General features: G+C 42.1%; 1 pseudogene; it reads left to right on the top strand.

Annotated features, from left to right (window-relative positions):
- Positions 1–1817: 1817 nt before the first annotated feature.
- Positions 1818–12343, top strand: part of LOC113613091 (coiled-coil domain-containing protein 162-like) — a 30810-nt pseudogene continuing 20284 nt past the window's right edge.

The following is a 12343-nucleotide window of genomic DNA, read 5'->3' as shown; positions in this document are numbered from 1 at the left end:
TCCATGCTTTGTCTTAAAGAAGCCATGCACACACACACACACCTAAAATGGGACACATTTGGAGACCACCAACACCACCTGGCCAGGAACTGTTTCTCTTGGATGAATTCTTCTCATCCTGACTTCGCCTGACTCCTGCCTACAGATGCAGGTGCATGTCTGAACTTGAACTCAGGAGGAGGAAGCATGAGGGAAGAATTCCCAACACTTCCGTAAAATATTACCCCCTTAGCTGAACCCACAGCTAAACCCCAAACCAGCTCTGTGGGCATTTGCCACGTGAAGATCCCCAAACTAGAATTGTGTGGCCCCTCGCAAGGCTTACCTGTGAGCCAGAGACCTGCCAGGAGAGTACCCTGGAAAAAGTATCCAGTTTCTTATCTGAGCATTTCTGAAACATACATGAGCTCTGTCTTGTCAAAGTTTAGACTTATGGAAGTCTTAAACATCTTAGAAGTATGAACTTCTAGGCACAACATTAACTCTTGGATTTTCTACTTCAACTATGTTAGGACAGTGGTGATATGTCTATTCACCTTTATTATCCTAAAGAAAAAGCAAAATCAGATTTATTTGTTTATGATGGAAAGTAGCCAATTGTAGAAGAAATGTTGAGTTCCATTTTGAAAAACAGGACTCCTGATAAATAATAAGTGCAAATACCAGAGGCTCCTGCTCTGTCATATCCACATTTCGGGGAGGATTTTGCTGGACGCTTGTTCTTGTGTGCACTGAGTCTCCCGTCTGAAAATGAAAGTATGAGTAGGAAATCTCATCTAAAATTAGAAACAGGTGGGGGCAGGGAGAGGCCCTGTGGGTACACTTGCTGGTGGCCAACCCCACCCCCAACAGAAAAGGGAGTGGGGCGGGGCTTGGCTTCCACCTCTGAAGCCCTATGGCTCTGTCAGTTTCAGGACTCCCCCGGAGTGGGAAGAGGAGAGAAATAGGTGAGTGAGGTTAAGAGGTGCAAGCTTCCAATTACAAAGTAAGTGAGTCATGGGGACAAAATGTACAGCAGAGGGAATATAGTTAATAATATTGTAATAACTTTGGTGACAGATGGTAACTAGATTTATGGTGGTGATCATTTTGTAATGTATAGAAATATTGAATCACTATGTTGTGCACCTGCAACTAACACAATGTAGTAGGTCATTTATACCTCAACTAAAAAAAAAAAAAAAGACTCTCCTGGGGCCATGGGTGAGGAAGTAGGCCTCACACAAAATGATTACGTACACAAGTACTTTTGCTCTCCCATATGGAAGTTAAAGAGTGTTGACATACTTCATTGTTCCAGCACTGTCATATTATTTTTAAATTTGATTTTATTTTTTAACAGATAATGCATTTACCTGGTTCAAAACTCAAAATGACATAAAACATATATATTTAGCAGGCTTGTTGCCACCATTGACCCCCTTCTGCCACCCCTATGTAATCATCTTTTTCAGTTTTTAATATATCCTTTTCAGTGCTTTTTATATATATACTATTTCATTCTTTTATTCAATGCCTATTTCCTAAGCACCTGCTATTTTCTAGGCTATATATTTTAAGCACTGTTTTGGGCATACAGTAGTCCTCCCTCTTCTGTAGGGAGTATGTTGCAACACCCCTAGTGGATGCCTAAAACCAGGGATAGTACCAAACCCTATATATATAGATATAGATATAGATATAGATATAGATATATATGATTTATATAGTATACTGTGTTTTTTTCCTATACATGCATACCTACGATAAAGTTTAATTTATAAGTTAGGCACAGTGAGAGATGAACAATAACTAATAATAAAATCGAACACTTATAACAATATATTATAAAAAAGTTACGTGAATGTGATCTCTCTCGAAATATTGTACTGTACTCACCCTTCTTCTTGGGTTGGTGTGAGATGATAAAATGCCTACGTGATGAGAGGAAGTGAGGCGAATGACGTTGGCATTGTGATTTAGCACTGGGCTTCTGTTGATCTTCTAACGACAGGTCAGAAAGACGATCGTCTGCTTCAGGTGACCCTGGATCATCGGGCCATTATGACGTCCATGGTTCGATGTCAGGAGACTATGTTAGTGGTTGGGGATCCCGGGTGGGGCGGGATGGAGCAGGATGGCCCAAGATTTCATCGTGCTACTCAAAATGGTGCTCAATTTAAAACTTACGAATTGTTTATTTCTGCAAGTTTCCATTTAATATTTGCAGACTGCAGTTGACCACAGGTAACTAAAACTGCAGAAAGCAAAACCACGAATAAGGGAAGACTACTGTACATCCTAACTGTCATGGAGCAAAAATCCTTACTCTCATGGAATTTATCATCTAGAAGGGGGTAGACAGACAATAATCAATGAACATAAGAAATAAGAAAATAATGGAGTGAGGAGGATGGTGGTGTGAAGGTTCAAAGGGGCACATTGTAATTTTAAATAGGGTAGTCAGGATAGACTTCACTGAGAAAGTGACGTTTTGAGCAGAGTTGAAGAAGGTGAGGGAGTTAGCTGTGTGGGTATCTGGGGGAAGAGCATTCCAGACAGAAAGACAGCCCATACAAAGGCCCGAAGCAGAGCATGCCTGTCATATTCATGGAACAGCAAAGACCCAAGTGTGGCTGGAGTGGAGAGAGTGAGGAAGAGTAGTAGGAGATGAAGTCAGAGAGGAAGCATGAAAGGACAACAGACTGTGCAGGAGCTTGCAAGGACTTCAGTGTTTACTCTGAATGTGATGGGGAGCCTGTCCCAGATTTTGAGTGGCATGATCTGACTTACATTTGAATAGAATCTCTCTGGCTGCTATGTTGGGAACAAAGGGTGGAAGAAGGGAGAGGCTGGTTTTGAGGCTATTGCAGTAATCCAGGCAAGAGGAGATGGTGAATCAAACAAGGTTGGGAGCAGTGGAAGTATTAAGTGGTAAGATTCTGGGCATATTTTTAAAGTAGTCACTGATGAACTGGGTATAGGGTTTGGGAAAAAGAGAAGAGTCCATGATGACTCCAAGGCTTTTGACCTGAGCAACTGGGAAAACTGAATTGCCATCAGTTGAGATGGCAAGTTAGGGAGGGAAGATCAGAAATTTAATTATGCACAAGTGAAATTTGAAATGCCTTTTAGACATCCAAGAAGAGATGCCAAGTGGATATTAGATCTAAATTTGAGGGTTGTCAGTATACAGATGGTATTTAGCCATGATACTAAATGAGATAGCCAAGGGGGTGAGTGCAGATAGGAAAAACAAAAACGGTGAACCAAGGGCTGAGTCCTAGGACACTCTAATGTTAAGAGCTGGTGGTAGATGGGGGAGGCAGGAGGAGAACCAGCAAAAGGAACCTACAGGGAACAGTGAGGTAGAGGAAAACTAGGACAGGGTGGTGTCCCAACGTCTGGTGATGGAAGTTTCTCAAGAAAGAGGAAGTGAAAAATTGTGTGAAATGTTATTGGCAGTCAAGTAAAACCACTGGCTTTAGCCATGTTGAGGTCACTGGTGTTTATGACAAAATCAGTTTCAGTGGAGTGAAAGGTAAAAGCTGTGTGAGTGGGTCTAAGAAGGATTTTGAGAGAAGTCACAGACATTAAGTATAGACATCTCTTTCTGAGAGATTTGCTAGAAAGGGAGCAAAGAAATGAGGCAAAAGCTGACAGGGGAAATGGGGTCAAGTGGAGAATTTTTATGAGGTGGGAGAAATGTGTGCTCTTGTGAATGATTCAGGAAAGAGGGGAGAAGTGATGATATCAGAGAAAGGCAAATATTTGGACCAATGACCTTGAATAGACTTGAGGGGATAGCCTCTCCCTTTATTGTTATTTTCTGTATCTTTCTTTTAAAAGATAGCATTTTATACCCACTTTTCTACACCTTGCATTTTCCGCTTAATCTATGGTTCTTTTCACATCAGTACATGGAGAAATTCTTCTCTTTTTTTACAGCTGCATACTATCCCATTGGAAGGATATACTACAGTTTGTGTATTGTTTCTAAGTTTTTGCTGTCCTCAGCAATGCTATTCTGAATAACTGTGTATATGCCTCATCACATGTGTGTCAGCCCTGTTGCTGCTTCAGTGCAGGAGCTAAAGTTCATCTTCTGCGGCTCTCAACATTTCTAATGTGTGACTCTTTCTTCTCTCTTTTGGATTTCCTCCTCTTTTTTTATTAACTCTGCATTCAAATTAATTTTGCCTTGTAACACCAGGAATGTACTTAAATAGATAAATATAATAGCTCTTCATTTATTTCTGATCGTTGTGTTAGGTCCAAATAATTGTTCAGATACATATAGGGACTTTATGAAAACAGATGCCATATAGGATCAATAATTATATTTGATTTGGGATTTTTAGTTATGGTAACAAAATATTGTTCACTGGACTTCAGAGGTACTTTTCCAAATCTTTTTGTTAGGAATCTTGTTAGAGATCTTCCTTATTCCCATGTTCTGGAGGATCCTGTGTCCTCAACCACCACCTCCCCTCCCCTGCCTCACCCATTAGTTTTTGTGTATTTGGAAGTGACAGCTTGTGTCCAGTGTTATGTCTCAGACAGTTGCCATCTCGTAGCTATTAATGGTTGTTCAATATTTTCTGGTACTGGTGTTGGTATATTTCTCCCCTAGACCTTTGGAAACACCAAGTCATGAGAGAAAACTTTTCAGTTATCAGACCACAAATAGTTGAAAATTTTGTACAGAGATTACTGGAGAATTACCAGGATGGTGGACTAGAGGTATGTACTGAAAATTAGTCATTCTAGAGTGTGGTTTGCTTTTTTTTTTTTTAACATAAACGCAAACAAGAAAGACTTCCCCTTCAACACATCTCCTAATGCTTCCCTTACTCCCTTAGAGTTGAAGATGTGAAAACTGAGGCTGAACTCAAAGTAGAAATCACATGTTACCATTTTAATTTTGGAAAAAGACTGATTTCTAATTAAGTTGGGAGAGTAATTAGAATATACATGTTGGCTAATTTCAGATTTGACCAATTCTTTAGAGTAACCTTGGAGTTTATGGATGAGTTGTTTTTAGCAACATTTCCTGTTATTGATTTTTTTAGTATAAAAATTTTAAGAGAAAAACCAAAATAACCTATGAAATCACTACCTAGAAAACTTCTTTAAATGTGCAATATGAAGAAAACGTAACACCTCAGAGAGGTAACATTTTCACCCCTATTCCACTCCATCATCCCCAGTTTCCTCTCCCAAAGGAAACCAGTATCAACAATTTGTATGTGTGTATATGTATTTGAATTCATAACTACTCCATATAATATGTATTTAACAATAATATATATTTAATACACACAACAGGCATACACATAGTCCTTGGAGTTTTTAACTGTTTACTATTGACAGGAGGTACCTTTCTAAATCAAAGGAATCTGCTGAAAAGGCAGTATGAGGGAGTGTTTGTGGATATTTGGCCATAACAGAGTTTTTAGGATCTTTAAGGAATTAAGCCTTAAGTGCAGTAGGTAGCTGTGAATCCAGTGTCCTTTGAAATTCAATCATTTTTAAAAGCCTGCCTTAGAAAAATGTGCTCAATTTTTTGGACAACATTTTCTCCACATTTACATTTTTCTAAGCTCTCCAAACAGTCCCCATAATTTTATAATAAGCACTTCAGTTCTTATTTATAAGGTAGAGAATTCACAAGCTTGCTTAGAGATACACTATTCCTCAGAATTTATATGTATTTGTTTTAAGCTTTCAATTATACCCAGTGTGGTGCTGTGTATTCTGATGAGGGGGTGAAGTAATTCCTCTTGGATCCCTGCAGTTCAGTGATTCTCAAGCAGAAGTACAGAGGTGATTAAGGTGGGGTATGCTCAGAAAAATGTTTGAATCAAAAACTTTTGTGGCTTTCCTTAAAAGGAAGGAAATTCTGACACATGCTTCATTATGGAAGATATTCTGTTACATGAAATAAACCAGTCACAGAAACATAAATGCTGCATGATTCCACTTAGATGAGGTACATAATGTAATCAAATTCATAGAGACAGGAAGTAGAATGGTGTTTGTCAGGGGCTGGCGGGTGGGGGAATGGGAAGTTAGTGTTTAATGGGTACAGTTTCAGTTTGGCAACATGAAAAGAGTTCTAGAGATTGATTGCACAACGTTGTGAATGTACTTAATGCCGCTGAACTGTATACTTTAAAATGGCTAAAATGGCAAATTTAATGTATGTTTTACTGTGATAAAAAAAGCAAACAAAAAGTTTGTGGCTCAAGATCTGCTCATCCCTTATCTATGTACTTCACCCCAACATTGAAGACAGGATCTTCTGGGAAAGAAATGTGAGTATTAGTAAACAGGGCAAACCTAGATCAGGCACAGCTGAAACTGAGGGCACACTGAAGAGGCTGGTATCAGCCTGCGGTTGTCTTGGAATAACAGGACCCCAGAATGTTAGGTCCCTCCAAAGTCTGTGCCTGGTGGGCTTCTAGTCTCTTCTGGATCATCTGCAGTGACTGGGAGCTCACTCTCTTTCAATCCCCACCCATACCTCCCCACCCCCATCCCTGGCAACTGTTGTTTCAGGCACCTCTTACTGAGCTGGATTTGGCCTCCCCACTGTCTCCACCATGGATCCTAGTTCTGTCTCTGGGACACCACAGATCACGGTTCTGACCCCTCACAACAAGCCTTGAGATAAATGAGGGCAGGTCAGTCAGAGAAGCTCAGTTGGGCCATTGCTAGCATGCATGAGTCTTCTGTAAAATTACAAGTTGGGCCAGCTCCAGGAGGACAGACCCAAACAGGTGCCCCTCTGGGTGGTGGATAACAAATATTTACCCATTCCTTCAGGCCGTACAGCCTATACCAGGGCACATGGACAGGGAAATGGTGCTCCCCTCACCTGGGTGCCCCTGCGCAGAGCAGACTGCACTGGTGTGCAAGGAAAGCCTGAGCCCTGCCTTCCCTTCTTCAGCCTAAACCAGCTTCCTTTCCTTCAACCTCTATGAGTGCCCCACCCTCCTGGTCAGGATCCTCTAAATTCAAGGTTGTCTGGCCAGCCAAGCGTACCCTTGTCCTGGGTGCTCTGCTTTGATTAACGCCCATGAATGTGTTAGGTTTTGTCACAGCTGACTCATTAGGCTAACAGCCACCTGAAGCCCACACATGGCCTTCAGGCATCCTGCTACTGCCTTATTATTAGCTTTGTTCTTGTTCAACTTGGTCCACTCTTTGAACCTCTTGAAATCTTTAAAACTCTGGATTTTTATCATCCACCATACTCTCTCCCTTCCAGGTTCATGTCAGCCTACCCTTGGTATCTTCCTTCAAGCCTTTAATAACAGTGTATGAAAGGACAGGCCCCAAGTGCTGTGCTACCCACTCTGGGTCCCCTCCAGCCTTAACAGGTACTTTGGGCACAGTCTTTCAGTGACCAGAAACTCATCCGGTTGTCCTTTCACCCAGCCCATGTTCTCCGTTTGTCCAAAAGGACATCATAAGAAACCTTCTCAGATGTCCTGCTGAAATCCAGATACACTGCATCTGCTATATTTCCTGAGGGAAAAGTTTAATCTGATCTGACTGTTCTTGAACCCACGTTGGCTTCTTGTGATTTTTGCTTCCTTCTCCAAATTCTTCTCCAAAACTATGTTGAATGAGAGTGGTGAGAGTGGGCAACCTTGTCTTGTTCCTGATCTTAGTGGAAATGCTTTCAGTTTTTCACCATTGAGGACGATGTTGGCTGTGGGTTTGTCATATATGGCCTTTATTATGTTGAGGAAGGTTCCCTCTATGCCTACTTTCTGGAGGGTTTTTATCATAAATGGGTGTTGAATTTTGTCAAAAGCTTTCTCTGCATCTATTGAGATGATCATATGGTTTTTCTCCTTCAATTTGTCAATATGGTGTATCACGTTGATTGATTTGCGTATATTGAAGAATCCTTGCATTCCTGGAATAAACCCCACTTGATCATGGTGTATGATCCGTTTAATGTGCTGTTGGATTCTGTTTGCTAGTATTTTGTTGAGGATTTTTGCATCTATGTTCATCAGTGATATTGGCCTGTAGTTTTCTTTCTTTGTGACATCCTTGTCTGGTTTTGGTATCAGGGTGATGGTGGCCTCGTAGAATGAGTTGGGGAGTGTTCCTCCCTCTGCGATATTTTGGAAGAGTTTGAGAAGGATAGGTGATAGCTCTTCTCTAAATGTTTGATAGAATTCGCCTGTGAAGCCATCTGGTCCTGGGCTTTTGCTTATTGGAAGATTTTTAATCACAGTTTCAATTTCAGTGCTTGGTCTTCAGTGATTGGTCTGTTCATCTTTTCTATTTCTTCCTGATTCAGTCTTGGCAGGTTGTGCCTTTTTAAGAACTTGTCCATTTCTTCCAGGTTGTCCATTTTATTGGCATAGAGTTGCTTGTAGTAACCTCTTATGATCTTTTCTATTTCTGCAGTGTCAGTTGTTACTTCTCCTTTTTCATTTCTAATTCTATTGATTTCAGTCTTCTCCCTTTTTTTCTTGATGAGTCAGGCTAATGGTTTATCAATTTTGTTTATCTTTTCAAAGAACCACCTTTTAGTTTTATTGATCGTTGCTATCGTTTCCTTCATTTCTTTTTCATTTATTTCTGATCTGATTTTTATGATTTCTTTCCTTCTGGTAACTTTGGGTTTTTTTTGTTCTTCTTCCTCTAATTGCTTTAGGTGCAAGGTTAGGTTGTTTATTCGAGATGTTTCCTGTTTCTTAAGGTAGGATTGTATTGCTATAAACTTCCCTCTTAGAACTGCTTTTGCTGCATCCCATAGGTTTTGTGTCGTCGTGTCTCCATTGTCATTTGTTTCTAGGTATTTTTTGATTTCCTCTTTGATTTCTTCAGTGATCACTTTGTTATTAAGTAGTGTATTGTTTAGCCTCCATGTGTTTGTATTTTTTACAGATCTTTTCCTGTAATTGATATCTAGTCTCATAGCGTTGTGGTCGGAAAAGATACTTGATACAATTTCAATTTTCTTAAATTTACCAAGGCTTGATTTGTGACCCAAGATATGATCTATCCTGGAGAATGTTCCATGAGCACTTGAGAAAAGTGTGTATTCTGTTGTTTTTGGATGGAATGTCCTATAAATATCAATTAAGTCCATCTTGTTTAATGTATCATTTAAAGCTTGTGTTTCCTTATTTATTTTCATTTTGGATGATCTGTCCATTGGTGAAAGTGGGGTGTTAAAGTCACCTACTATGAATGTGTTACTGTCGATTTACCCTTTTATGGCTATTAGTATTTGCCTTATATATTGAGGTGCTCCTATGTTGGGTGCATAAATATTTACAATTGTTATATCTTCTTCTTGGATTGATCCTTTGATTATTATGTAGTGTCCTTCTTTGTCTCTTCTAATAGTCTTTGTTTCAAAGTCTATTTTGTCTGATATGAGAATTGCTACTCCAGCTTTCTTTTGGTTTCCATTTGCATGAAATACCTTTTTCCATCCCCTTACTTTCAGTCTGTATGTGTCTCTAGGTCTGAAGTGGGTCTCTTGTAGACAGCAAATATATGCGTCTTGTTTTTGTATCCATTCAGCCAATCTGTGTCTTTTGGTGGGAGCATTTAGTCCATTTACATTTAAGGTAATTATCGATATGTATCTTCCCATTCCCATTTTCTTAATTGTTTTGGGTTCATTATTGTAGGTCTTTTCCTTCTTTTGTGTTTCTTGCCTAGAGAAGTTCCTTTAGCAGTTGTTGTAGAGCTGGTTTGGTGGTGCTGAACTCTCTCAGCTTTTGCTTGTCTGTAAAGATTTTAATTTCTCCGTCAAATCTGAATGAGATCCTTGCTGGGTAGAGTAATCTTGGTTGCAGGTTTTTCTCCTTCATCACTTTCAATATGTCCTGCCACTCCCTTCTGGCTTGCAGAGTTTCTGCTGAAAGATCAGCTGTTAACCTTATGGGGATTCCCTTGTGTGTTATTTGTTGTTTTTCCCTTGCTGCTTTTAATATGCTTTCTTTGTATTTAATTTTTGACAGTTTGATTAATATGTGTCTTGGTCTATTTCTCCTTGGATTTATCCTGTATGGGACTCTCTGTGCTTCCTGGACTTGATTAACTATTTCCTTTCCCATATTAGGGAAGTTTTCAACTATAATCTCTTCAAATATTTTCTCAGTCCCTTTCTTTTTCTCTTCTTCTTCTGGAACCCCTATAATTCGAATGTTGGTGCATTTAATGTTGTCCCAGAGGCCTCTGAGACTATCCTCAGTTCTTTTCATTCTTTTTTCTTTATTCTGCTCTGCAGTAGTTATTTCCACTATTTTATCTTCCAGGTCACTTATCCGTTCTTCTGCCTCAGTTATTCTGCTATTGATCCCATCTAGAGTATTTTTCATTTCATTTATTGTGTTGTTCATCATTGTTTGTTTCATCTTTAGTTCTTCTAGGTCCTTGTTAAATGTTTCTTGCATTTTCTCTATTCTATTTCCAAGATTTTGGGTCATCTTTACTATCATTATTCTGAATTCTTTTTCAGGTAGACTGCCTATTTCCTCTTCATTTGTTAGGTCTGGTGGGTTTTTATCTTGCTCCTTCATCTGCTGTGTGTTTTTCTGTCTTTTCATTTTGCTTATCTTACTGTGTTTGGGGTCTCCTTTTTGCAGGCTGAAGGTTCGTAGTTCCTGTTGTTTTTAGTGTCTGTCCCCAGTGGCTAAGGTTGGTTCAGTGGGTTGTGTAGGCTTCCTGGTGGAGGGTACTAGTGCCTGTGTTCTGGTGGATGAGACTGGATCTTGTCTTTCTGGTGGGCAGGTCCACGTCTGGTGATGTGTTTTGGGGTGTCTGTAGACTTATTATGATTTTGGGCAGCCTCTCTGCTAATGGGTGGGGTTGTGTTCCTGTCTTGCTAGTTGTTTGGCATAGGATGTCCAGCACTGTAGCTTGCTGGTCGTTGAGTGAAGCTGGGTGCTGGCGTTGAGATGGAGATCTCTGGGAGGTTTTCGCCGTTTGATATTATGTGCAGCTGGAAGGCCTGTTGTGGACCAGTGTCCTGAAGTTGGCTCTCCCACCTCAGAGGCACAGCACTAACTCCTGGCTGCAGCACCAAGAGCCTTTCATCCACACGGCTCCTTAATTTGGGATGATTCGTTGTCTATTCATGTATTCCACAGATGCAGGGTACATCAAGTTGATTGTGGAGCTTTAATCCGCTGCTTCTGAGGCTGCTGGGAGAGATTTCCCTTTCTCTTCTTTGTTCTCACAGCTCCCAGGGGCTCAGCTTTGGATTTGGCCCCGCCTGTGCAGGTAGGTCGCAGGAGGGCGTCTGTTCTTTGCTCAGACAGGACGGGGTTAAAGGAGCCACTGATTCGGAGGCTCTGGCTCACTCAGGCCGGGGGTAGGGAGGGTCACGGAGTGCGGGGCGGGCCTGCGGCGGCAGAGGCCAGCGTGACATTGCCAGCCTGAGGCGCGCCGTGCGTTCTCCCGGAGGAGTTGTCCCTGGATCCCGGGACCGTGGCAGTGGCGGGCTGCACAGGCTCCCCGGAAGGGGGGGTGTAGATAGTGACCCGTGTTCGCACACAGGCTTCTTGGTGGCGGCAGCAGCGGCCTTAGCGTCTCATGTCTGTCTCTGGGGTCCGCACTTTTAGCCGCGGCTCGCGCCCGTCTCTGGAGCTCTCTTAAGCAGCGTTCTTAATCCCCTCTCCTCGTGCACCAGGAAACAAAGAGGGAAGAAAAAGTCTCTTGCCTCTTCGGCAGGTCCAGACTTTTCCCCGGACTCCCTCCCAGCTAGCCGCGGTGCACTAACGCCCTGGCCCTGCAGGCTCCAGTCCTCTCCCGGTGCTCCGACTAAAGCTGGAGCCTCAGCTCCCAGCCCCGCCCGCCCCAGCAGGTGAGCAGACAAGCCTCTCGGCTGGTGAGTGCCGGTCGGCCCTGATCCTCTGTGCTGGAATCTCTCCGCTTTGTTCTCCGCACCCCTGTTGCTGTGCTCTCCTCCGCAGCTCCGAAGCTCCCCCACTCCGCCACCCGCAGTCTCCGCCCGGGAAGGGGCATCCTAGTGTGTGGACACTTTTCCTCCTTCACAGCTCCCTCCCGCTGGTGCAGGACCCGTCCCTATCCTTTTGTCTCTGTTTATTTTTTTCTTTTGCCCTAACCAGGTTACGTGGGGGGTTTCTTTCCTTTTGGGAGGTCTGAGGTCTTTTGCCAGCGTTCAGTAGGTGTTCTGTAGGAGTTGTTCCACGTGTAGATGTATTTCTGGTGTATCTGTGGGGAGGAAGGTGATCTCTGCGTCTTACCCTTCCGCCATCTTCCCGGAAGTCGATGAGATTAACCTGGGCCAAGTTTTAAAGCACAAGTCGGAGTTGGCCAGAGGAAGAAGGGCTGGGGAGGGAAGGCAGCAATCTAG

The sequence above is a fragment of the Aethalodelphis obliquidens genome, unplaced genomic scaffold (genome assembly GCF_003676395.1).
Source record: "Aethalodelphis obliquidens isolate GAN/ISIS:26980383/991018 unplaced genomic scaffold, ASM367639v1 scaffold3, whole genome shotgun sequence".
NCBI lineage: Eukaryota > Metazoa > Chordata > Mammalia > Artiodactyla > Delphinidae > Aethalodelphis > Aethalodelphis obliquidens.
Note: the sequence above shows the minus strand (reverse complement) of the source record. Positions and strands in the feature narration are given on the sequence as shown.